The sequence below is a fragment of the Chiloscyllium plagiosum genome, unplaced genomic scaffold (assembly GCF_037043375.1).
Source record: "Chiloscyllium plagiosum isolate Xiang-an unplaced genomic scaffold, Cpla_swu_hap1 HiC_scaffold_32, whole genome shotgun sequence".
In the NCBI taxonomy this organism is placed as follows: Eukaryota; Metazoa; Chordata; class Chondrichthyes; order Orectolobiformes; family Hemiscylliidae; genus Chiloscyllium; species Chiloscyllium plagiosum.
This window is the reverse complement of record NW_028270170.1, coordinates 9,560,148-9,582,338: the sequence shown is the minus strand read 5'-3', so window position 1 is coordinate 9,582,338 and position 22,191 is coordinate 9,560,148. Positions and strand designations below refer to the sequence as shown.

The 22,191-nt window shown below is 47.2% G+C and overlaps 20 non-coding genes across 20 annotated transcripts; all 20 read left to right on the top strand.

Moving 5' to 3' along the window:
• The first annotated feature begins 974 nt into the window (after window positions 1-974).
• On the top strand, window positions 975-1,046 carry trnac-gca (transfer RNA cysteine (anticodon GCA)). Its single transcript has one exon. It is a non-coding gene; the product is annotated as a tRNA-Cys (tRNA).
• Window positions 1,047-1,513: 467 nt separating this feature from the next.
• On the top strand, window positions 1,514-1,585 carry trnac-gca (transfer RNA cysteine (anticodon GCA)). The gene has a single exon. It is a non-coding gene; the product is annotated as a tRNA-Cys (tRNA).
• Window positions 1,586-2,051: 466 nt separating this feature from the next.
• On the top strand, window positions 2,052-2,123 carry trnac-gca (transfer RNA cysteine (anticodon GCA)). Its single transcript has one exon. It is a non-coding gene; the product is annotated as a tRNA-Cys (tRNA).
• A 986-nt stretch (window positions 2,124-3,109) lies between these two features.
• Window positions 3,110-3,181, top strand: trnac-gca (transfer RNA cysteine (anticodon GCA)). The gene has a single exon. It is a non-coding gene; the product is annotated as a tRNA-Cys (tRNA).
• A 2,063-nt stretch (window positions 3,182-5,244) lies between these two features.
• trnac-gca (transfer RNA cysteine (anticodon GCA)) lies at window positions 5,245-5,316 on the top strand. The gene has a single exon. It is a non-coding gene; the product is annotated as a tRNA-Cys (tRNA).
• Window positions 5,317-7,045: 1,729 nt separating this feature from the next.
• Window positions 7,046-7,117, top strand: trnac-gca (transfer RNA cysteine (anticodon GCA)). The gene has a single exon. It is a non-coding gene; the product is annotated as a tRNA-Cys (tRNA).
• A 466-nt stretch (window positions 7,118-7,583) lies between these two features.
• On the top strand, window positions 7,584-7,655 carry trnac-gca (transfer RNA cysteine (anticodon GCA)). The gene has a single exon. It is a non-coding gene; the product is annotated as a tRNA-Cys (tRNA).
• Window positions 7,656-8,641: 986 nt separating this feature from the next.
• On the top strand, window positions 8,642-8,713 carry trnac-gca (transfer RNA cysteine (anticodon GCA)). The gene has a single exon. It is a non-coding gene; the product is annotated as a tRNA-Cys (tRNA).
• A 1,006-nt stretch (window positions 8,714-9,719) lies between these two features.
• On the top strand, window positions 9,720-9,791 carry trnac-gca (transfer RNA cysteine (anticodon GCA)). The gene has a single exon. It is a non-coding gene; the product is annotated as a tRNA-Cys (tRNA).
• A 986-nt stretch (window positions 9,792-10,777) lies between these two features.
• trnac-gca (transfer RNA cysteine (anticodon GCA)) lies at window positions 10,778-10,849 on the top strand. The gene has a single exon. It is a non-coding gene; the product is annotated as a tRNA-Cys (tRNA).
• A 1,729-nt stretch (window positions 10,850-12,578) lies between these two features.
• trnac-gca (transfer RNA cysteine (anticodon GCA)) lies at window positions 12,579-12,650 on the top strand. Its single transcript has one exon. It is a non-coding gene; the product is annotated as a tRNA-Cys (tRNA).
• A 1,006-nt stretch (window positions 12,651-13,656) lies between these two features.
• On the top strand, window positions 13,657-13,728 carry trnac-gca (transfer RNA cysteine (anticodon GCA)). The gene has a single exon. It is a non-coding gene; the product is annotated as a tRNA-Cys (tRNA).
• Window positions 13,729-14,714: 986 nt separating this feature from the next.
• trnac-gca (transfer RNA cysteine (anticodon GCA)) lies at window positions 14,715-14,786 on the top strand. The gene has a single exon. It is a non-coding gene; the product is annotated as a tRNA-Cys (tRNA).
• Window positions 14,787-15,253: 467 nt separating this feature from the next.
• On the top strand, window positions 15,254-15,325 carry trnac-gca (transfer RNA cysteine (anticodon GCA)). The gene has a single exon. It is a non-coding gene; the product is annotated as a tRNA-Cys (tRNA).
• Window positions 15,326-16,515: 1,190 nt separating this feature from the next.
• Window positions 16,516-16,587, top strand: trnac-gca (transfer RNA cysteine (anticodon GCA)). The gene has a single exon. It is a non-coding gene; the product is annotated as a tRNA-Cys (tRNA).
• Window positions 16,588-17,053: 466 nt separating this feature from the next.
• On the top strand, window positions 17,054-17,125 carry trnac-gca (transfer RNA cysteine (anticodon GCA)). The gene has a single exon. It is a non-coding gene; the product is annotated as a tRNA-Cys (tRNA).
• A 986-nt stretch (window positions 17,126-18,111) lies between these two features.
• On the top strand, window positions 18,112-18,183 carry trnac-gca (transfer RNA cysteine (anticodon GCA)). The gene has a single exon. It is a non-coding gene; the product is annotated as a tRNA-Cys (tRNA).
• A 1,006-nt stretch (window positions 18,184-19,189) lies between these two features.
• Window positions 19,190-19,261, top strand: trnac-gca (transfer RNA cysteine (anticodon GCA)). Its single transcript has one exon. It is a non-coding gene; the product is annotated as a tRNA-Cys (tRNA).
• Window positions 19,262-20,247: 986 nt separating this feature from the next.
• trnac-gca (transfer RNA cysteine (anticodon GCA)) lies at window positions 20,248-20,319 on the top strand. The gene has a single exon. It is a non-coding gene; the product is annotated as a tRNA-Cys (tRNA).
• Window positions 20,320-21,324: 1,005 nt separating this feature from the next.
• Window positions 21,325-21,396, top strand: trnac-gca (transfer RNA cysteine (anticodon GCA)). The gene has a single exon. It is a non-coding gene; the product is annotated as a tRNA-Cys (tRNA).
• The last annotated feature ends 795 nt before the right edge of the window (window positions 21,397-22,191 follow it).

Sequence of the window (22,191 nt, the reverse complement as noted above, 5' to 3'; positions counted from 1 at the left end):
TATCCCTGCACTTGAGCAGTTTTTCAACTAACTTCCGTAACCCATTCTGCACTGGGCAGACTTAGGAAGGAGTGTTTTGTTACCACAGCAAGGTTCCTTCTGTGATGGGAAAGTGAGGTCTGCAGATGCTGGACATCAGAGCTGAAAATATGTTGCTGGAAAAGCGCAGCAGGTCAGGCAGCATCCAGGGAACAGGAGAATCGACATTTCGGGCATAAGCCCTTCTTCAGGAATGATCCTGAAGAAGGGCTTATGAAAAAAGCCTCATTCCTGAAGAAGGGCTTATGCCCGAAACGTCGATTCTCCTGTTCCCTGGATGCTGCCTGACCTGCTGCGCTTTTCCAGCAACACATTTTCAGCTCTGATCTCCAGCATCTGCAGACCTCACTTTCTCCTCAAAGATTTCAACCTACTGCGAATCCTCTCACAAGGATGCCTTCCTTGAAGAAGCTCTCTTCCTCCCTCTACAAAGATTTCAGTGAGTCCCTCTCTCACTGCACCCCCCAGGTCATCTCCTCATTCCTGAAGAAGGGCTTATGCCCGAAACGTAGATTCTCCTATTCCCTGGATGCTGCCTGACCTGCTGCGCTTTTCCAGCAACACATTTTCAGCTCCTTCTGTGATGAACAGCTGAAGGACACGAAGATCCATGTTGCATTGTGAGATGTTGCAAAATACGCACTGCAGTGCCGAAACGAGAGCATGAAAGCATTGCATGTGCATTCGTTCAGCGCCGATGCAATCTATGAGGGCATCTGCGCAATATCTTACGTCCATCTAAACTCTGCCACTCAGCCATTTCCATTGCTGATGCAAATGCTATTGAAGTCAGACATTCATTTTGGAGTTACGTTCCACATGCAAAACATCTCTGCTGCACGTAAACTGTTGAAAGGCGCAGATAAGAGAGTTGTTTTAGACAATTGTCACTGTATTATGCGGAAAGTGTAAACATGCAACGCAGCATAGCGGGTGGGGGTGTAGCTCAGTGGTAGAGCATTTGACTGCAGATCAAGAGGTCCCCAGTTCAAATCTGGGTGCCCCCTTTATACAAGCAATATCCCTGCACTTGAGCAGTTTTTCAACGAACTTCCGTTACCCATTCTACACTGGGCAGATTTAGGAAGGGGTATTTTGTTACCACAGCAAGGTTCCTTCTGTGATGAACAGCTGAAGGACACGAAGATCTGTGTTGCATCGTGAGATGTTGCAAAACATGCACTGCAGTGCCAAAACGAGAGTTTGAAAGCATTGCATGTGCATTCGGTCTGCGCCGATGCAAACAGTGAGGGCATCTGCGCAATATCTTACGTCCATCTAAACTCTGCCACTCAGCCATTTCCATTGCCGATGCAAATGCTATTGAAGTCAGACAGTCATTTTGGAGTTACGTTCCACATGCAAAACATCTCTGCTGCACGTAAACTGTTGAAAGGTGCAGACAAGAGAGTTGCTTTCGACAATTGTCACTGTATCATGATGAAAACTTAAACATGCAGCGCAGCGTTCTCATGGGGGTGTAGCTCAGTGGTAGAGCATTTGACTGCAGATCAAGAGGTCCCCAGTTCAAATCTGGGTGCCCCCTTTATACAAGCAATTTCCCTGCACTTGAGCAGTTTTCAAGTAACTTCCGTTACCCATTCTGCACAGGGCAGATTTAGGACGTGGCGTTTTGTTACCACAGCAAGGTTCCTTCTGTGATGAACAGCTGAAGGACACGAAGATCCATGTTGCATCGTGAGATGTTGCAAAATACGCACTGCAGTGCCAAAACGAGAGTTTGAAAGCATTGCATGTGCATTCGGTCTGCGCCGATGCAAACAGTGAGGGCATCTGCGCAATATCTTACGTCCATCTAAACTCTGCAACTCAGCCATGTCCATTGCCGATGCAAATGCTATTGAAGTCAGACGGTCAATTTGGAGTTACATTCCACATACAAAACATCTCTGCTGCACGTAAACTGTTGAAAGGCACAGACAAGAGAGTTGTTTTTGAGAATTGTCACTGTACAATGCGGAAAGCTTAAACATGCACCGCAGCTTCCTCTTGGGGGTGTAGCTCAGTGGTAGAGCATTTGACTGCAGATCAAGAGGTCCCCAGTTCAAATCTGGGTGCCCCCTTTATACAAGCAATATCCCTGCACTTGAGCAGTTTTTCAACTAACTTCCGTAACCCATTCTGCACTGGGCAGACTTAGGAAGGAGTGTTTTGTTACCACAGCAAGGTTCCTTCTGTGATGGGAAAGTGAGGTCTGCAGATGCTGGACATCAGAGCTGAAAATATGTTGCTGGAAAAGCGCAGCAGGTCAGGCAGCATCCAGGGAACAGGAGAATCGACGTTTCGGGCATAAGCCCTTCTTCAGGAATGATCCTGAAGAAGGGCTTATGAAAAAAGCCTCATTCCTGAAGAAGGGCTTATGCCCGAAACGTCGATTCTCCTGTTCCCTGGGTGCTGCCTGACCTGCTGCGCTTTTCCAGCAACACATTTTCAGCTCTGATCTCCAGCATCTGCAGACCTCACTTTCTCCTCAAAGATTTCAACCTACTGCGAATCCTCTCACAAGGATGCCTTCCTTGAAGAAGCTCTCTTCCTCCCTCTACAAAGATTTCAGTGAGTCCCTCTCTCACTGCACCCCCCAGGTCATCTCCTCATTCCTGAAGAAGGGCTTATGCCCGAAACGTAGATTCTCCTATTCCCTGGATGCTGCCTGACCTGCTGCGCTTTTCCAGCAACACATTTTCAGCTCCTTCTGTGATGAACAGCTGAAGGACACGAAGATCCATGTTGCATTGTGAGATGTTGCAAAATACGCACTGCAGTGCCGAAACGAGAGCATGAAAGCATTGCATGTACATTCGTTCAGCGCCGATGCAATCTATGAGGGCATCTGCGCAATATCTTACGTCCATCTAAACTCTGCCACTCAGCCATTTCCATTGCCGATGCAAATGCTATTGAAGTCAGACAGTCATTTTGGAGTTACGTTCCACATGCAAAACATCTCTGCTGCATGTAAACTGTTGAAAGGCGCAGATAAGAGAGTTGTTTTAGACAATTGTCACTGTATTATGCGGAAAGTGTAAACATGCAACGCAGCATAGCGGGTGGGGGTGTAGCTCAGTGGTAGAGCATTTGACTGCAGATCAAGAGGTCCCCAGTTCAAATCTGGGTGCCCCCTTTATACAAGCAATATCCCTGCACTTGAGCAGTTTTTCAACGAACTTCCGTTACCCATTCTACACTGGGCAGATTTAGGAAGGGGTATTTTGTTACCACAGCAAGGTTCCTTCTGTGATGAACAGCTGAAGGACACGAAGATCTGTGTTGCATCGTGAGATGTTGCAAAACATGCACTGCAGTGCCAAAACGAGAGTTTGAAAGCATTGCATGTGCATTCGGTCTGCGCCGATGCAAACAGTGAGGGCATCTGCGCAATATCTTACGTCCATCTAAACTCTGCCACTCAGCCATTTCCATTGCCGATGCAAATGCTATTGAAGTCAGACAGTCATTTTGGAGTTACGTTCCACATGCAAAACATCTCTGCTGCACGTAAACTGTTGAAAGGTGCAGACAAGAGAGTTGCTTTCGACAATTGTCACTGTATCATGATGAAAACTTAAACATGCAGCGCAGCGTTCTCATGGGGGTGTAGCTCAGTGGTAGAGCATTTGACTGCAGATCAAGAGGTCCCCAGTTCAAATCTGGATGCCCCCTTTATACAAGCAATTTCCCTGCACTTGAGCAGTTTTCAAGTAACTTCCGTTACCCATTCTGCACAGGGCAGATTTAGGACGTGGCGTTTTGTTACCACAGCAAGGTTCCTTCTGTGATGAACAGCTGAAGGACACGAAGATCCATGTTGCATCGTGAGATGTTGCAAAATACGCACTGCAGTGCCAAAACGAGAGTTTGAAAGCATTGCATGTGCATTCGGTCTGCGCCGAGGCAAACAGTGAGGGCATCTGCGCAATATCTTACGTCCATCTAAACTCTGCAACTCAGCCATATCCATTGCCGATGCAAATGCTATTGAAGTCAGACGGTCAATTTGGAGTTACATTCCACATACAAAACATCTCTGCTGCACGTAAACTGTTGAAAGGCACAGACAAGAGAGTTGTTTTTGAGAATTGTCACTGTACAATGCGGAAAGCTTAAACATACACCGCAGCTTCCTCTTGGGGGTGTAGCTCAGTGGTAGAGCATTTGACTGCAGATCAAGAGGTCCCCAGTTCAAATCTGGGTAACCCCTTTATACAAGCAATATCCCTGCACTTGAGCAGTTTTTCAACTAACTTCCGTAACCCATTCTGCACTGGGCAGACTTAGGAAGGAGTGTTTTGTTACCACAGCAAGGTTCCTTCTGTGATGGGAAAGTGAGGTCTGCAGATGCTGGACATCAGAGCTGAAAATATGTTGCTGGAAAAGCGCAGCAGGTCAGGCAGCATCCAGGGAACAGGAGAATCGACGTTTCGGGCATAAGCCCTTCTTCAGGAATGATCCTGAAGAAGGGCTTATGAAAAAAGCCTCATTCCTGAAGAAGGGCTTATGCCCGAAACGTCGATTCTCCTGTTCCCTGGGTGCTGCCTGACCTGCTGCGCTTTTCCAGCAACACATTTTCAGCTCTGATCTCCAGCATCTGCAGACCTCACTTTCTCCTCAAAGATTTCAACCTACTGCGAATCCTCTCACAAGGATGCCTTCCTTGAAGAAGCTCTCTTCCTCCCTCTACAAAGATTTCAGTGAGTCCCTCTCTCACTGCACCCCCCAGGTCATCTCCTCATTCCTGAAGAAGGGCTTATGCCCGAAACGTAGATTCTCCTATTCCCTGGATGCTGCCTGACCTGCTGCGCTTTTCCAGCAACACATTTTCAGCTCCTTCTGTGATGAACAGCTGAAGGACACGAAGATCCATGTTGCATTGTGAGATGTTGCAAAATACGCACTGCAGTGCCGAAACGAGAGCATGAAAGCATTGCATGTGCATTCGTTCAGCGCCGATGCAATCTATGAGGGCATCTGCGCAATATCTTACGTCCATCTAAACTCTGCCACTCAGCCATTTCCATTGCCGATGCAAATGCTATTGAAGTCAGACAGTCATTTTGGAGTTACGTTCCACATGCAAAACATCTCTGCTGCACGTAAACTGTTGAAAGGCGCAGATAAGAGAGTTGTTTTAGAAAATTGTCACTGTATTATGCGGAAAGTGTAAACATGCAACGCAGCATAGCGGGTGGGGGTGTAGCTCAGTGGTAGAGCATTTGACTGCAGATCAAGAGGTCCCCAGTTCAAATCTGGGTGCCCCCTTTATACAAGCAATATCCCTGCACTTGAGCAGTTTTTCAACGAACTTCCGTTACCCATTCTACACTGGGCAGATTTAGGAAGGGGTATTTTATTACCACAGCAAGGTTCCTTCTGTGATGAACAGCTGAAGGACACGAAGATCTGTGTTGCATCGTGAGATGTTGCAAAACATGCACTGCAGTGCCAAAACGAGAGTTTGAAAGCATTGCATGTGCATTCGGTCTGCGCCGATGCAAACAGTGAGGGCATCTGCGCAATATCTTAGGTCCATCTAAACTCTGCCACTCAGCCATTTCCATTGCCGATGCAAATGCTATTGAAGTCAGACAGTCATTTTGGAGTTACGTTCCACATGCAAAACATCTCTGCTGCACGTAAACTGTTGAAAGGTGCAGACAAGAGAGTTGCTTTCGACAATTGTCACTGGATCATGATGAAAACTTAAACATGCAGCGCAGCGTTCTCATGGGGGTGTAGCTCAGTGGTAGAGCATTTGACTGCAGATCAAGAGGTCCCCAGTTCAATTCTGGGTGCCCCCTTTATACAAGCAATTTCCCTGCACTTGAGCAGTTTTCAAGTAACTTCCGTAACCCATTCTGCACAGGGCAGATTTAGGACGTGGCGTTTTGTTACCACAGCAAGGTTCCTTCTGTGATGAACAGCTGAAGGACACGAAGATCCATGTTGCATCGTGAGATGTTGCAAAATACGCACTGCAGTGCCGAAACGAGAGTTTGAAAGCATTGCATGTGCATTCGGTCTGCGCCGATGCAAACAGTGAGGGCATCTGCGCAATATCTTACGTCCATCTAAACTCTGCAACTCAGCCATATCCATTGCCGATGCAAATGCTATTGAAGTCAGACGGTCAATTTGGAGTTACATTCCACATAGAAAACATCTCTGCTGCACGTAAACTGTTGAAAGGCACAGACAAGAGAGTTGTTTTTGAGAATTGTCACTGTACAATGCACCGCAGCTTCAGGAATGATCCTGAAGAAGGGCTTATGAAAAAAGCCTCATTCCTGAAGAAGGGCTTATGCCCGAAACGTCGATTCTCCTGTTCCCTGGATGCTGCCTGACCTGCTGCGCTTTTCCAGCAACACATTTTCAGCTCTGATCTCCAGCATCTGCAGACCTCACTTTCTCCTCAAAGATTTCAACCTACTGCGAATCCTCTCACAAGGATGCCTTCCTTGAAGAAGCTCTCTTCCTCCCTCTACAAAGATTTCAGTGAGTCCCTCTCTCACTGCACCCCCCAGGTCATCTCCTCATTCCTGAAGAAGGGCTTATGCCCGAAACGTAGATTCTCCTATTCCCTGGATGCTGCCTGACCTGCTGCGCTTTTCCAGCAACACATTTTCAGCTCCTTCTGTGATGAACAGCTGAAGGACACGAAGATCCATGTTGCATTGTGAGATGTTGCAAAATACGCACTGCAGTGCCGAAACGAGAGCATGAAAGCATTGCATGTGCATTCGTTCAGCGCCGATGCAATCTATGAGGGCATCTGCGCAATATCTTACGTCCATCTAAACTCTGCCACTCAGCCATTTCCATTGCCGATGCAAATGCTATTGAAGTCAGACAGTCATTTTGGAGTTACGTTCCACATGCAAAACATCTCTGCTGCACGTAAACTGTTGAAAGGCGCAGATAAGAGAGTTGTTTTAGACAATTGTCACTGTATTATGCGGAAAGTGTAAACATGCAACGCAGCATAGCGGGTGGGGGTGTAGCTCAGTGGTAGAGCATTTGACTGCAGATCAAGAGGTCCCCAGTTCAAATCTGGGTGCCCCCTTTATACAAGCAATTTCCCTGCACTTGAGCAGTTTTCAAGTAACTTCCGTTACCCATTCTGCACAGGGCAGATTTAGGACGGGGCGTTTTGTTACCACAGCAAGGTTCCTTCTGTGATGAACAGCTGAAGGACACGAAGATCCATGTTGAATCGTGAGATGTTGCAAAATACGCACTGCAGTGCCAAAACGAGAATTTGAAAGCATTGCATGTGCATTCGGTCTGCGCCGATGCAAACAGTGAGGGCATCTGCGCAATATCTTACGTCCATCTAAACTCTGCAACTCAGCCATATCCATTGCCGATGCAAATGCTATTGAAGTCAGACGGTCAATTTGGAGTTACATTCCACATACAAAACATCTCTGCTGCACGTAAACTGTTGAAAGGCACAGACAAGAGAGTTGTTTTTGAGAATTGTCACTGTACAATGCGGAAAGCTTAAACATGCACCGCAGCTTCCTCTTGGGGGTGTAGCTCAGTGGTAGAGCATTTGACTGCAGATCAAGAGGTCCCCAGTTCAAATCTGGGTGCCCCCTTTATACAAGCAATATCCCTGCACTTGAGCAGTTTTTCAACTAACTTCCGTAACCCATTCTGCACTGGGCAGACTTAGGAAGGAGTGTTTTGTGACCACAGCAAGGTTCCTTCTGTGATGGGAAAGTGAGGTCTGCAGATGCTGGACATCAGAGCTGAAAATATGTTGCTGGAAAAGCGCAGCAGGTCAGGCAGCATCCAGGGAACAGGAGAATCGACGTTTCGGGCATAAGCCCTTCTTCAGGAATGATCCTGAAGAAGGGCTTATGAAAAAAGCCTCATTCCTGAAGAAGGGCTTATGCCCGAAACGTCGATTCTCCTGTTCCCTGGATGCTGCCTGACCTGCTGCGCTTTTCCAGCAACACATTTTCAGCTCTGATCTCCAGCATCTGCAGACTTCACTTTCTCCTCAAAGATTTCAACCTACTGCGAATCCTCTCACAAGGATGCCTTCCTTGAAGAAGCTCTCTTCCTCCCTCTACAAAGATTTCAGTGAGTCCCTCTCTCACTGCACCCCCCAGGTCATCTCCTCATTCCTGAAGAAGGGCTTATGCCCGAAACGTAGATTCTCCTATTCCCTGGATGCTGCCTGACCTGCTGCGCTTTTCCAGCAACACATTTTCAGCTCCTTCTGTGATGAACAGCTGAAGGACACGAAGATCCATGTTGCATTGTGAGATGTTGCAAAATACGCACTGCAGTGCCGAAACGAGAGCATGAAAGCATTGCATGTGCATTCGTTCAGCGCCGATGCAATCTATGAGGGCATCTGCGCAATATCTTACGTCCATCTAAACTCTGCCACTCAGCCATTTCCATTGCCGATGCAAATGCTATTGAAGTCAGACAGTCATTTTGGAGTTACGTTCCACATGCAAAACATCTCTGCTGCACGTAAACTGTTGAAAGGCGCAGATAAGAGAGTTGTTTTAGACAATTGTCACTGTATTATGCGGAAAGTGTAAACATGCAACGCAGCATAGCGGGTGGGGGTGTAGCTCAGTGGTAGAGCATTTGACTGCAGATCAAGAGGTCCCCAGTTCAAATCTGGGTGCCCCCTTTATACAAGCAACTTCCCTGCACTTGATCAGTTTTTCAAGTTGCTTCCGTAGCCCATTCTGCACAGGGCAGACTTCGGAAGGGGTATTTTGTTACCACAGCAAGGTTCCTTCTGTGATGAACAGCTGAAGGACACGAAGATCTGTGTTGCATCGTGAGATGTTGCAAAACATGCACTGCAGTGCCAAAACGAGAGTTTGAAAGCATTGCATGTGCATTCGGTCTGCGCCGATGCAAACAGTGAGGGCATCTGCGCAATATCTTACGTCCATCTAAACTCTGCCACTCAGCCATTTCCATTGCCGATGCAAATGCTATTGAAGTCAGACAGTCATTTTGGAGTTACGTTCCACATGCAAAACATCTCTGCTGCACGTAAACTGTTGAAAGGCGCAGATAAGAGAGTTGTTTTAGACAATTGTCACTGTATTATGCGGAAAGTGTAAACATGCAACGCAGCATAGCGGGTGGGGGTGTAGCTCAGTGGTAGAGCATTTGACTGCAGATCATGAGGTCCCCAGTTCAAATCTGGGTGCCCCCTTTATACAAGCAATTTCCCTGCACTTGAGCAGTTTTCAAGTAACTTCCGTTACCCATTCTGCACAGGGCAGATTTAGGACGTGGCGTTTTGTTACCACAGCAAGGTTCCTTCTGTGATGAACAGCTGAAGGACACGAAGATCCATGTTGCATCGTGAGATGTTGCAAAATACGCACTGCAGTGCCAAAACGAGAGTTTGAAAGCATTGCATGTGCATTCGGTCTGCGCCGATGCAAACAGTGAGGGCATCTGCGCAATATCTTACGTCCATCTAAACTCTGCAACTCAGCCATATCCATTGCCGATGCAAATGCTATTGAAGTCAGACGGTCAATTTGGAGTTACATTCCACATACAAAACATCTCTGCTGCACGTAAACTGTTGAAAGGCACAGACAAGAGAGTTGTTTTTGAGAATTGTCACTGTACAATGCGGAAAGCTTAAACATACACCGCAGCTTCCTCTTGGGGGTGTAGCTCAGTGGTAGAGCATTTGACTGCAGATCAAGAGGTCCCCAGTTCAAATCTGGGTGCCCCCTTTATACAAGCAATATCCCTGCACTTGAGCAGTTTTTCAACTAACTTCCGTAACCCATTCTGCACTGGGCAGACTTAGGAAGGAGTGTTTTGTTACCACAGCAAGGTTCCTTCTGTGATGGGAAAGTGAGGTCTGCAGATGCTGGACATCAGAGCTGAAAATATGTTGCTGGAAAAGCGCAACAGGTCAGGCAGCATCCAGGGAACAGGAGAATCGACGTTTCGGGCATAAGCCCTTCTTCAGGAATGATCCTGAAGAAGGGCTTATGAAAAAAGCCTCATTCCTGAAGAAGGGCTTATGCCCGAAACGTCGATTCTCCTGTTCCCTGGATGCTGCCTGACCTGCTGCGCTTTTCCAGCAACACATTTTCAGCTCTGATCTCCAGCATCTGCAGACCTCACTTTCTCCTCAAAGATTTCAACCTACTGCGAATCCTCTCACAAGGATGCCTTCCTTGAAGAAGCTCTCTTCCTCCCTCTACAAAGATTTCAGTGAGTCCCTCTCTCACTGCACCCCCCAGGTCATCTCCTCATTCCTGAAGAAGGGCTTATGCCCGAAACGTAGATTCTCCTATTCCCTGGATGCTGCCTGACCTGCTGCGCTTTTCCAGCAACACATTTTCAGCTCCTTCTGTGATGAACAGCTGAAGGACACGAAGATCCATGTTGCATTGTGAGATGTTGCAAAATACGCACTGCAGTGCCGAAACGAGAGCATGAAAGCATTGCATGTGCATTCGTTCAGCGCCGATGCAATCTATGAGGGCATCTGCGCAATATCTTACGTCCATCTAAACTCTGCCACTCAGCCATTTCCATTGCCGATGCAAATGCTATTGAAGTCAGACAGTCATTTTGGAGTTACGTTCCACATGCAAAACATCTCTGCTGCACGTAAACTGTTGAAAGGCGCAGATAAGAGAGTTGTTTTAGAAAATTGTCACTGTATTATGCGGAAAGTGTAAACATGCAACGCAGCATAGCGGGTGGGGGTGTAGCTCAGTGGTAGAGCATTTGACTGCAGATCAAGAGGTCCCCAGTTCAAATCTGGGTGCCCCCTTTATACAAGCAATATCCCTGCACTTGAGCAGTTTTTCAACGAACTTCCGTTACCCATTCTACACTGGGCAGATTTAGGAAGGGGTATTTTATTACCACAGCAAGGTTCCTTCTGTGATGAACAGCTGAAGGACACGAAGATCTGTGTTGCATCGTGAGATGTTGCAAAACATGCACTGCAGTGCCAAAACGAGAGTTTGAAAGCATTGCATGTGCATTCGGTCTGCGCCGATGCAAACAGTGAGGGCATCTGCGCAATATCTTAGGTCCATCTAAACTCTGCCACTCAGCCATTTCCATTGCCGATGCAAATGCTATTGAAGTCAGACAGTCATTTTGGAGTTACGTTCCACATGCAAAACATCTCTGCTGCACGTAAACTGTTGAAAGGTGCAGACAAGAGAGTTGCTTTCGACAATTGTCACTGTATCATGATGAAAACTTAAACATGCAGCGCAGCGTTCTCATGGGGGGGTAGCTCAGTGGTAGAGCATTTGACTGCAGATCAAGAGGTCCCCAGTTCAAATCTGGGTGCCCCCTTTATACAAGCAATTTCCCTGCACTTGAGCAGTTTTCAAGTAACTTCCGTAACCCATTCTGCACAGGGCAGATTTAGGACGTGGCGTTTTGTTACCACAGCAAGGTTCCTTCTGTGATGAACAGCTGAAGGACACGAAGATCCATGTTGCATCGTGAGATGTTGCAAAATACGCACTGCAGTGCCGAAACGAGAGTTTGAAAGCATTGCATGTGCATTCGGTCTGCGCCGATGCAAACAGTGAGGGCATCTGCGCAATATCTTACGTCCATCTAAACTCTGCAACTCAGCCATATCCATTGCCGATGCAAATGCTATTGAAGTCAGACGGTCAATTTGGAGTTACATTCCACATAGAAAACATCTCTGCTGCACGTAAACTGTTGAAAGGCACAGACAAGGGAGTTGTTTTTGAGAATTGTCACTGTACAATGCACCGCAGCTTCAGGAATGATCCTGAAGAAGGGCTTATGAAAAAAGCCTCATTCCTGAAGAAGGGCTTATGCCCGAAACGTCGATTCTCCTGTTCCCTGGATGCTGCCTGACCTGCTGCGCTTTTCCAGCAACACATTTTCAGCTCTGATCTCCAGCATCTGCAGACCTCACTTTCTCCTCAAAGATTTCAACCTACTGCGAATCCTCTCACAAGGATGCCTTCCTTGAAGAAGCTCTCTTCCTCCCTCTACAAAGATTTCAGTGAGTCCCTCTCTCACTGCACCCCCCAGGTCATCTCCTCATTCCTGAAGAAGGGCTTATGCCCGAAACGTAGATTCTCCTATTCCCTGGATGCTGCCTGACCTGCTGCGCTTTTCCAGCAACACATTTTCAGCTCCTTCTGTGATGAACAGCTGAAGGACACGAAGATCCATGTTGCATTGTGAGATGTTGCAAAATACGCACTGCAGTGCCGAAACGAGAGCATGAAAGCATTGCATGTGCATTCGTTCAGCGCCGATGCAATCTATGAGGGCATCTGCGCAATATCTTACGTCCATCTAAACTCTGCCACTCAGCCATTTCCATTGCCGATGCAAATGCTATTGAAGTCAGACAGTCATTTTGGAGTTACGTTCCACATGCAAAACATCTCTGCTGCACGTAAACTGTTGAAAGGCGCAGATAAGAGAGTTGTTTTAGACAATTGTCACTGTATTATGCGGAAAGTGTAAACATGCAACGCAGCATAGCGGGTGGGGGTGTAGCTCAGTGGTAGAGCATTTGACTGCAGATCAAGAGGTCCCCAGTTCAAATCTGGGTGCCCCCTTTATACAAGCAACTTCCCTGCACTTGATCAGTTTTTCAAGTTGCTTCCGTAGCCCATTCTGCACAGGGCAGACTTCGGAAGGGGTATTTTGTTACCACAGCAAGGTTCCTTCTGTGATGAACAGCTGAAGGACACGAAGATCTGTGTTGCATCGTGAGATGTTGCAAAACATGCACTGCAGTGCCAAAACGAGAGTTTGAAAGCATTGCATGTGCATTCGGTCTGCGCCGATGCAAACAGTGAGGGCATCTGCGCAATATCTTACGTCCATCTAAACTCTGCCACTCAGCCATTTCCATTGCCGATGCAAATGCTATTGAAGTCAGACAGTCATTTTGGAGTTACGTTCCACATGCAAAACATCTCTGCTGCACGTAAACTGTTGAAAGGCGCAGATAAGAGAGTTGTTTTAGACAATTGTCACTGTATTATGCGGAAAGTGTAAACATGCAACGCAGCATAGCGGGTGGGGGTGTAGCTCAGTGGTAGAGCATTTGACTGCAGATCATGAGGTCCCCAGTTCAAATCTGGGTGCCCCCTTTATACAAGCAATTTCCCTGCACTTGAGCAGTTTTCAAGTAACTTCCGTTACCCATTCTGCACAGGGCAGATTTAGGACGTGGCGTTTTGTTACCACAGCAAGGTTCCTTCTGTGATGAACAGCTGAAGGACACGAAGATCCATGTTGCATCGTGAGATGTTGCAAAATACGCACTGCAGTGCCAAAACGAGAGTTTGAAAGCATTGCATGTGCATTCGGTCTGCGCCGATGCAAACAGTGAGGGCATCTGCGCAATATCTTACGTCCATCTAAACTCTGCAACTCAGCCATATCCATTGCCGATGCAAATGCTATTGAAGTCAGACGGTCAATTTGGAGTTACATTCCACATACAAAACATCTCTGCTGCACGTAAACTGTTGAAAGGCACAGACAAGAGAGTTGTTTTTGAGAATTGTCACTGTACAATGCGGAAAGCTTAAACATACACCGCAGCTTCCTCTTGGGGGTGTAGCTCAGTGGTAGAGCATTTGACTGCAGATCAAGAGGTCCCCAGTTCAAATCTGGGTGCCCCCTTTATACAAGCAATATCCCTGCACTTGAGCAGTTTTTCAACTAACTTCCGTAACCCATTCTGCACTGGGCAGACTTAGGAAGGAGTGTTTTGTTACCACAGCAAGGTTCCTTCTGTGATGGGAAAGTGAGGTCTGCAGATGCTGGACATCAGAGCTGAAAATATGTTGCTGGAAAAGCGCAACAGGTCAGGCAGCATCCAGGGAACAGGAGAATCGACGTTTCGGGCATAAGCCCTTCTTCAGGAATGATCCTGAAGAAGGGCTTATGAAAAAAGCCTCATTCCTGAAGAAGGGCTTATGCCCGAAACGTCGATTCTCCTGTTCCCTGGATGCTGCCTGACCTGCTGCGCTTTTCCAGCAACACATTTTCAGCTCTGATCTCCAGCATCTGCAGACCTCACTTTCTCCTCAAAGATTTCAACCTACTGCGAATCCTCTCACAAGGATGCCTTCCTTGAAGAAGCTCTCTTCCTCCCTCTACAAAGATTTCAGTGAGTCCCTCTCTCACTGCACCCCCCAGGTCATCTCCTCATTCCTGAAGAAGGGCTTATGCCCGAAACGTAGATTCTCCTATTCCCTGGATGCTGCCTGACCTGCTGCGCTTTTCCAGCAACACATTTTCAGCTCCTTCTGTGATGAACAGCTGAAGGACACGAAGATCCATGTTGCATTGTGAGATGTTGCAAAATACGCACTGCAGTGCCGAAACGAGAGCATGAAAGCATTGCATGTGCATTCGTTCAGCGCCGATGCAATCTATGAGGGCATCTGCGCAATATCTTACGTCCATCTAAACTCTGCCACTCAGCCATTTCCATTGCCGATGCAAATGCTATTGAAGTCAGACAGTCATTTTGGAGTTACGTTCCACATGCAAAACATCTCTGCTGCACGTAAACTGTTGAAAGGCGCAGATAAGAGAGTTGTTTTAGACAATTGTCACTGTATTATGCGGAAAGTGTAAACATGCAACGCAGCATAGCGGGTGGGGGTGTAGCTCAGTGGTAGAGCATTTGACTGCAGATCAAGAGGTCCCCAGTTCAAATCTGGGTGCCCCCTTTATACAAGCAATATCCCTGCACTTGAGCAGTTTTTCAACGAACTTCCGTTACCCATTCTACACTGGGCAGATTTAGGAAGGGGTATTTTATTACCACAGCAAGGTTCCTTCTGTGATGAACAGCTGAAGGACACGAAGATCTGTGTTGCATCGTGAGATGTTGCAAAACATGCACTGCAGTGCCAAAACGAGAGTTTGAAAGCATTGCATGTGCATTCGGTCTGCGCCGATGCAAACAGTGAGGGCATCTGCGCAATATCTTAGGTCCATCTAAACTCTGCCACTCAGCCATTTCCATTGCCGATGCAAATGCTATTGAAGTCAGACAGTCATTTTGGAGTTACGTTCCACATGCAAAACATCTCTGCTGCACGTAAACTGTTGAAAGGTGCAGACAAGAGAGTTGCTTTCGACAATTGTCACTGTATCATGATGAAAACTTAAACATGCAGCGCAGCGTTCTCATGGGGGTGTAGCTCAGTGGTAGAGCATTTGACTGCAGATCAAGAGGTCCCCAGTTCAAATCTGGGTGCCCCCTTTATACAAGCAATTTCCCTGCACTTGAGCAGTTTTCAAGTAACTTCCGTAACCCATTCTGCACAGGGCAGATTTAGGACGTGGCGTTTTGTTACCACAGCAAGGTTCCTTCTGTGATGAACAGCTGAAGGACACGAAGATCCATGTTGCATCGTGAGATGTTGCAAAATACGCACTGCAGTGCCGAAACGAGAGTTTGAAAGCATTGCATGTGCATTCGGTCTGCGCCGATGCAAACAGTGAGGGCATCTGCGCAATATCTTACGTCCATCTAAACTCTGCAACTCAGCCATATCCATTGCCGATGCAAATGCTATTGAAGTCAGACGGTCAATTTGGAGTTACATTCCACATAGAAAACATCTCTGCTGCACGTAAACTGTTGAAAGGCACAGACAAGAGAGTTGTTTTTGAGAATTGTCACTGTACAATGCACCGCAGCTTCAGGAATGATCCTGAAGAAGGGCTTATGAAAAAAGCCTCATTCCTGAAGAAGGGCTTATGCCCGAAACGTCGATTCTCCTGTTCCCTGGATGCTGCCTGACCTGCTGCGCTTTTCCAGCAACACATTTTCAGCTCTGATCTCCAGCATCTGCAGACCTCACTTTCTCCTCAAAGATTTCAACCTACTGCGAATCCTCTCACAAGGATGCCTTCCTTGAAGAAGCTCTCTTCCTCCCTCTACAAAGATTTCAGTGAGTCCCTCTCTCACTGCACCCCCCAGGTCATCTCCTCATTCCTGAAGAAGGGCTTATGCCCGAAACGTAGATTCTCCTATTCCCTGGATGCTGCCTGACCTGCTGCGCTTTTCCAGCAACACATTTTCAGCTCCTTCTGTGATGAACAGCTGAAGGACACGAAGATCCATGTTGCATTGTGAGATGTTGCAAAATACGCACTGCAGTGCCGAAACGAGAGCATGAAAGCATTGCATGTGCATTCGTTCAGCGCCGATGCAATCTATGAGGGCATCTGCGCAATATCTTACGTCCATCTAAACTCTGCCACTCAGCCATTTCCATTGCCGATGCAAATGCTATTGAAGTCAGACAGTCATTTTGGAGTTACGTTCCACATGCAAAACATCTCTGCTGCACGTAAACTGTTGAAAGGCGCAGATAAGAGAGTTGTTTTAGACAATTGTCACTGTATTATGCGGAAAGTGTAAACATGCAACGCAGCATAGCGGGTGGGGGTGTAGCTCAGTGGTAGAGCATTTGACTGCAGATCAAGAGGTCCCCAGTTCAAATCTGGGTGCCCCCTTTATACAAGCAATTTCCCTGCACTTGAGCAGTTTTCAAGTAACTTCCGTTACCCATTCTGCACAGGGCAGATTTAGGACGGGGCGTTTTGTTACCACAGCAAGGTTCCTTCTGTGATGAACAGCTGAAGGACACGAAGATCCATGTTGAATCGTGAGATGTTGCAAAATACGCACTGCAGTGCCAAAACGAGAATTTGAAAGCATTGCATGTGCATTCGGTCTGCGCCGATGCAAACAGTGAGGGCATCTGCGCAATATCTTACGTCCATCTAAACTCTGCAACTCAGCCATATCCATTGCCGATGCAAATGCTATTGAAGTCAGACGGTCAATTTGGAGTTACATTCCACATACAAAACATCTCTGCTGCACGTAAACTGTTGAAAGGCACAGACAAGAGAGTTGTTTTTGAGAATTGTCACTGTACAATGCGGAAAGCTTAAACATGCACCGCAGCTTCCTCTTGGGGGTGTAGCTCAGTGGTAGAGCATTTGACTGCAGATCAAGAGGTCCCCAGTTCAAATCTGGGTGCCCCCTTTATACAAGCAATATCCCTGCACTTGAGCAGTTTTTCAACTAACTTCCGTAACCCATTCTGCACTGGGCAGACTTAGGAAGGAGTGTTTTGTGACCACAGCAAGGTTCCTTCTGTGATGGGAAAGTGAGGTCTGCAGATGCTGGACATCAGAGCTGAAAATATGTTGCTGGAAAAGCGCAGCAGGTCAGGCAGCATCCAGGGAACAGGAGAATCGACGTTTCGGGCATAAGCCCTTCTTCAGGAATGATCCTGAAGAAGGGCTTATGAAAAAAGCCTCATTCCTGAAGAAGGGCTTATGCCCGAAACGTCGATTCTCCTGTTCCCTGGATGCTGCCTGACCTGCTGCGCTTTTCCAGCAACACATTTTCAGCTCTGATCTCCAGCATCTGCAGACCTCACTTTCTCCTCAAAGATTTCAACCTACTGCGAATCCTCTCACAAGGATGCCTTCCTTGAAGAAGCTCTCTTCCTCCCTCTACAAAGATTTCAGTGAGTCCCTCTCTCACTGCACCCCCCAGGTCATCTCCTCATTCCTGAAGAAGGGCTTATGCCCGAAACGTAGATTCTCCTATTCCCTGGATGCTGCCTGACCTGCTGCGCTTTTCCAGCAACACATTTTCAGCTCCTTCTGTGATGAACAGCTGAAGGACACGAAGATCCATGTTGCATTGTGAGATGTTGCAAAATACGCACTGCAGTGCCGAAACGAGAGCATGAAAGCATTGCATGTGCATTCGTTCAGCGCCGATGCAATCTATGAGGGCATCTGCGCAATATCTTACGTCCATCTAAACTCTGCCACTCAGCCATTTCCATTGCCGATGCAAATGCTATTGAAGTCAGACAGTCATTTTGGAGTTACGTTCCACATGCAAAACATCTCTGCTGCACGTAAACTGTTGAAAGGCGCAGATAAGAGAGTTGTTTTAGACAATTGTCACTGTATTATGCGGAAAGTGTAAACATGCAACGCAGCATAGCGGGTGGGGGTGTAGCTCAGTGGTAGAGCATTTGACTGCAGATCAAGAGGTCCCCAGTTCAAATCTGGGTGCCCCCTTTATACAAGCAACTTCCCTGCACTTGATCAGTTTTTCAAGTTGCTTCCGTAGCCCATTCTGCACAGGGCAGACTTCGGAAGGGGTATTTTGTTACCACAGCAAGGTTCCTTCTGTGATGAACAGCTGAAGGACACGAAGATCTGTGTTGCATCGTGAGATGTTGCAAAACATGCACTGCAGTGCCAAAACGAGAGTTTGAAAGCATTGCATGTGCATTCGGTCTGCGCCGATGCAAACAGTGAGGGCATCTGCGCAATATCTTACGTCCATCTAAACTCTGCCACTCAGCCATTTCCATTGCCGATGCAAATGCTATTGAAGTCAGACAGTCATTTTGGAGTTACGTTCCACATGCAAAACATCTCTGCTGCACGTAAACTGTTGAAAGGCGCAGATAAGAGAGTTGTTTTAGACAATTGTCACTGTATTATGCGGAAAGTGTAAACATGCAACGCAGCATAGCGGGTGGGGGTGTAGCTCAGTGGTAGAGCATTTGACTGCAGATCATGAGGTCCCCAGTTCAAATCTGGGTGCCCCCTTTATACAAGCAATTTCCCTGCACTTGAGCAGTTTTCAAGTAACTTCCGTTACCCATTCTGCACAGGGCAGATTTAGGACGTGGCGTTTTGTTACCACAGCAAGGTTCCTTCTGTGATGAACAGCTGAAGGACACGAAGATCCATGTTGCATCGTGAGATGTTGCAAAATACGCACTGCAGTGCCAAAACGAGAGTTTGAAAGCATTGCATGTGCATTCGGTCTGCGCCGATGCAAACAGTGAGGGCATCTGCGCAATATCTTACGTCCATCTAAACTCTGCAACTCAGCCATATCCATTGCCGATGCAAATGCTATTGAAGTCAGACGGTCAATTTGGAGTTACATTCCACATACAAAACATCTCTGCTGCACGTAAACTGTTGAAAGGCACAGACAAGAGAGTTGTTTTTGAGAATTGTCACTGTACAATGCGGAAAGCTTAAACATACACCGCAGCTTCCTCTTGGGGGTGTAGCTCAGTGGTAGAGCATTTGACTGCAGATCAAGAGGTCCCCAGTTCAAATCTGGGTGCCCCCTTTATACAAGCAATATCCCTGCACTTGAGCAGTTTTTCAACTAACTTCCGTAACCCATTCTGTACTGGGCAGACTTAGGAAGGAGTGTTTTGTTACCACAGCAAGGTTCCTTCTGTGATGGGAAAGTGAGGTCTGCAGATGCTGGACATCAGAGCTGAAAATATGTTGCTGGAAAAGCGCAACAGGTCAGGCAGCATCCAGGGAACAGGAGAATCGACGTTTCGGGCATAAGCCCTTCTTCAGGAATGATCCTGAAGAAGGGCTTATGAAAAAAGCCTCATTCCTGAAGAAGGGCTTATGCCCGAAACGTCGATTCTCCTGTTCCCTGGATGCTGCCTGACCTGCTGCGCTTTTCCAGCAACACATTTTCAGCTCTGATCTCCAGCATCTGCAGACCTCACTTTCTCCTCAAAGATTTCAACCTACTGCGAATCCTCTCACAAGGATGCCTTCCTTGAAGAAGCTCTCTTCCTCCCTCTACAAAGATTTCAGTGAGTCCCTCTCTCACTGCACCCCCCAGGTCATCTCCTCATTCCTGAAGAAGGGCTTATGCCCGAAACGTAGATTCTCCTATTCCCTGGATGCTGCCTGACCTGCTGCGCTTTTCCAGCAACACATTTTCAGCTCCTTCTGTGATGAACAGCTGAAGGACACGAAGATCCATGTTGCATTGTGAGATGTTGCAAAATACGCACTGCAGTGCCGAAACGAGAGCATGAAAGCATTGCATGTGCATTCGTTCAGCGCCGATGCAATCTATGAGGGCATCTGCGCAATATCTTACGTCCATCTAAACTCTGCCACTCAGCCATTTCCATTGCCGATGCAAATGCTATTGAAGTCAGACAGTCATTTTGGAGTTACGTTCCACATGCAAAACATCTCTGCTGCACGTAAACTGTTGAAAGGCGCAGATAAGAGAGTTGTTTTAGACAATTGTCACTGTATTATGCGGAAAGTGTAAACATGCAACGCAGCATAGCGGGTGGGGGTGTAGCTCAGTGGTAGAGCATTTGACTGCAGATCAAGAGGTCCCCAGTTCAAATCTGGGTGCCCCCTTTATACAAGCAACTTCCCTGCACTTGATCAGTTTTTCAAGTTGCTTCCGTAGCCCATTCTGCACAGGGCAGACTTCGGAAGGGGTATTTTGTTACCACAGCAAGGTTCCTTCTGTGATGAACAGCTGAAGGACACGAAGATCTGTGTTGCATCGTGAGATGTTGCAAAACATGCACTGCAGTGCCGAAACGAGAGCTTGAAAGCATTGCATGTGCATTCGGTCAGCGCCGATGCAACCTGTGAGGGCATCTGCGCAATATCTTACGTCCATCTAAACTCTGCAACTCAGCCATATCCATTGCCGATGCAAATGCTATTGAAGTCAGACGGTCAATTTGGAGTTACATTCCACATACAAAACATCTCTGCTGCACGTAAACTGTTGAAAGGCACAGACAAGAGAGTTGCTTTCGACAATTGTCACTGTATCATGATGAAAACTTAAACATGCAGTGCAGCGTTCTCATGGGGGTGTAGCTCAGTGGTAGAGCATTTGACTGCAGATCAAGAGGTCCCCAGTTCAAATCTGGGTGTCCCCTTTATACAAGCAATTTCCCTGCACTTGAGCAGTTTTCAAGTAACTTCCGTTACCCATTCTGCACAGGGCAGATTTAGGACGGGGCGTTTTGTTACCACAGCAAGGTTCCTTCTGTGATGAACAGCTGAAGGACACGAAGATCCATGTTGCATCGTGAGATGTTGCAAAATACGCACTGCAGTGCCGAAACGAGAGCTTGAAAGCATTGCATGTGCATTCGGTCAGCGCCGATGCAACCTGTGAGGGCATCTGCGCAATATCTTACGTCCATCTAAACTCTGCAACTCAGCCATATCCATTGCCGATGCAAATGCTATTGAAGTCAGACGGTCAATTTGGAGTTACATTCCACATACAAAACATCTCTGCTGCACGTAAACTGTTGAAAGGCACAGACAAGAGAGTTGTTTTTGAGAATTGTCACTGTACAATGCGGAAAGCTTAAACATGCACCGCAGCTTCCTCTTGGGGGTGTAGCTCAGTGGTAGAGCATTTGACTGCAGATCAAGAGGTCCCCAGTTCAAATCTGGGTGCCCCCTTTATACAAGCAATATCCCTGCACTTGAGCAGTTTTTCAACTAACTTCCGTAACCCATTCTGCACTGGGCAGACTTAGGAAGGAGTGTTTTGTTACCACAGCAAGGTTCCTTCTGTGATGGGAAAGTGAGGTCTGCAGATGCTGGACATCAGAGCTGAAAATATGTTGCTGGAAAAGCGCAGCAGGTCAGGCAGCATCCAGGGAACAGGAGAATCGACGTTTCGGGCATAAGCCCTTCTTCAGGAATGATCCTGAAGAAGGGCTTATGAAAGAAGCCTCATTCCTGAAGAAGGGCTTATGCCCGAAACGTCGATTCTCCTGTTCCCTGGATGCTGCCTGACCTGCTGCGCTTTTCCAGCAACACATTTTCAGCTCTGATCTCCAGCATCTGCAGACCTCACTTTCTCCTCAAAGATTTCAACCTACTGCGAATCCTCTCACAAGGATGCCTTCCTTGAAGAAGCTCTCTTCCTCCCTCTACAAAGATTTCAGTGAGTCCCTCTCTCACTGCACCCCCCAGGTCATCTCCTCATTCCTGAAGAAGGGCTTATGCCCGAAACGTAGATTCTCCTATTCCCTGGATGCTGCCTGACCTGCTGCGCTTTTCCAGCAACACATTTTCAGCTCCTTCTGTGATGAACAGCTGAAGGACACGAAGATCCATGTTGCATTGTGAGATGTTGCAAAATACGCACTGCAGTGCCGAAACGAGAGCATGAAAGCATTGCATGTGCATTCGTTCAGCGCCGATGCAATCTATGAGGGCATCTGCGCAATATCTTACGTCCATCTAAAC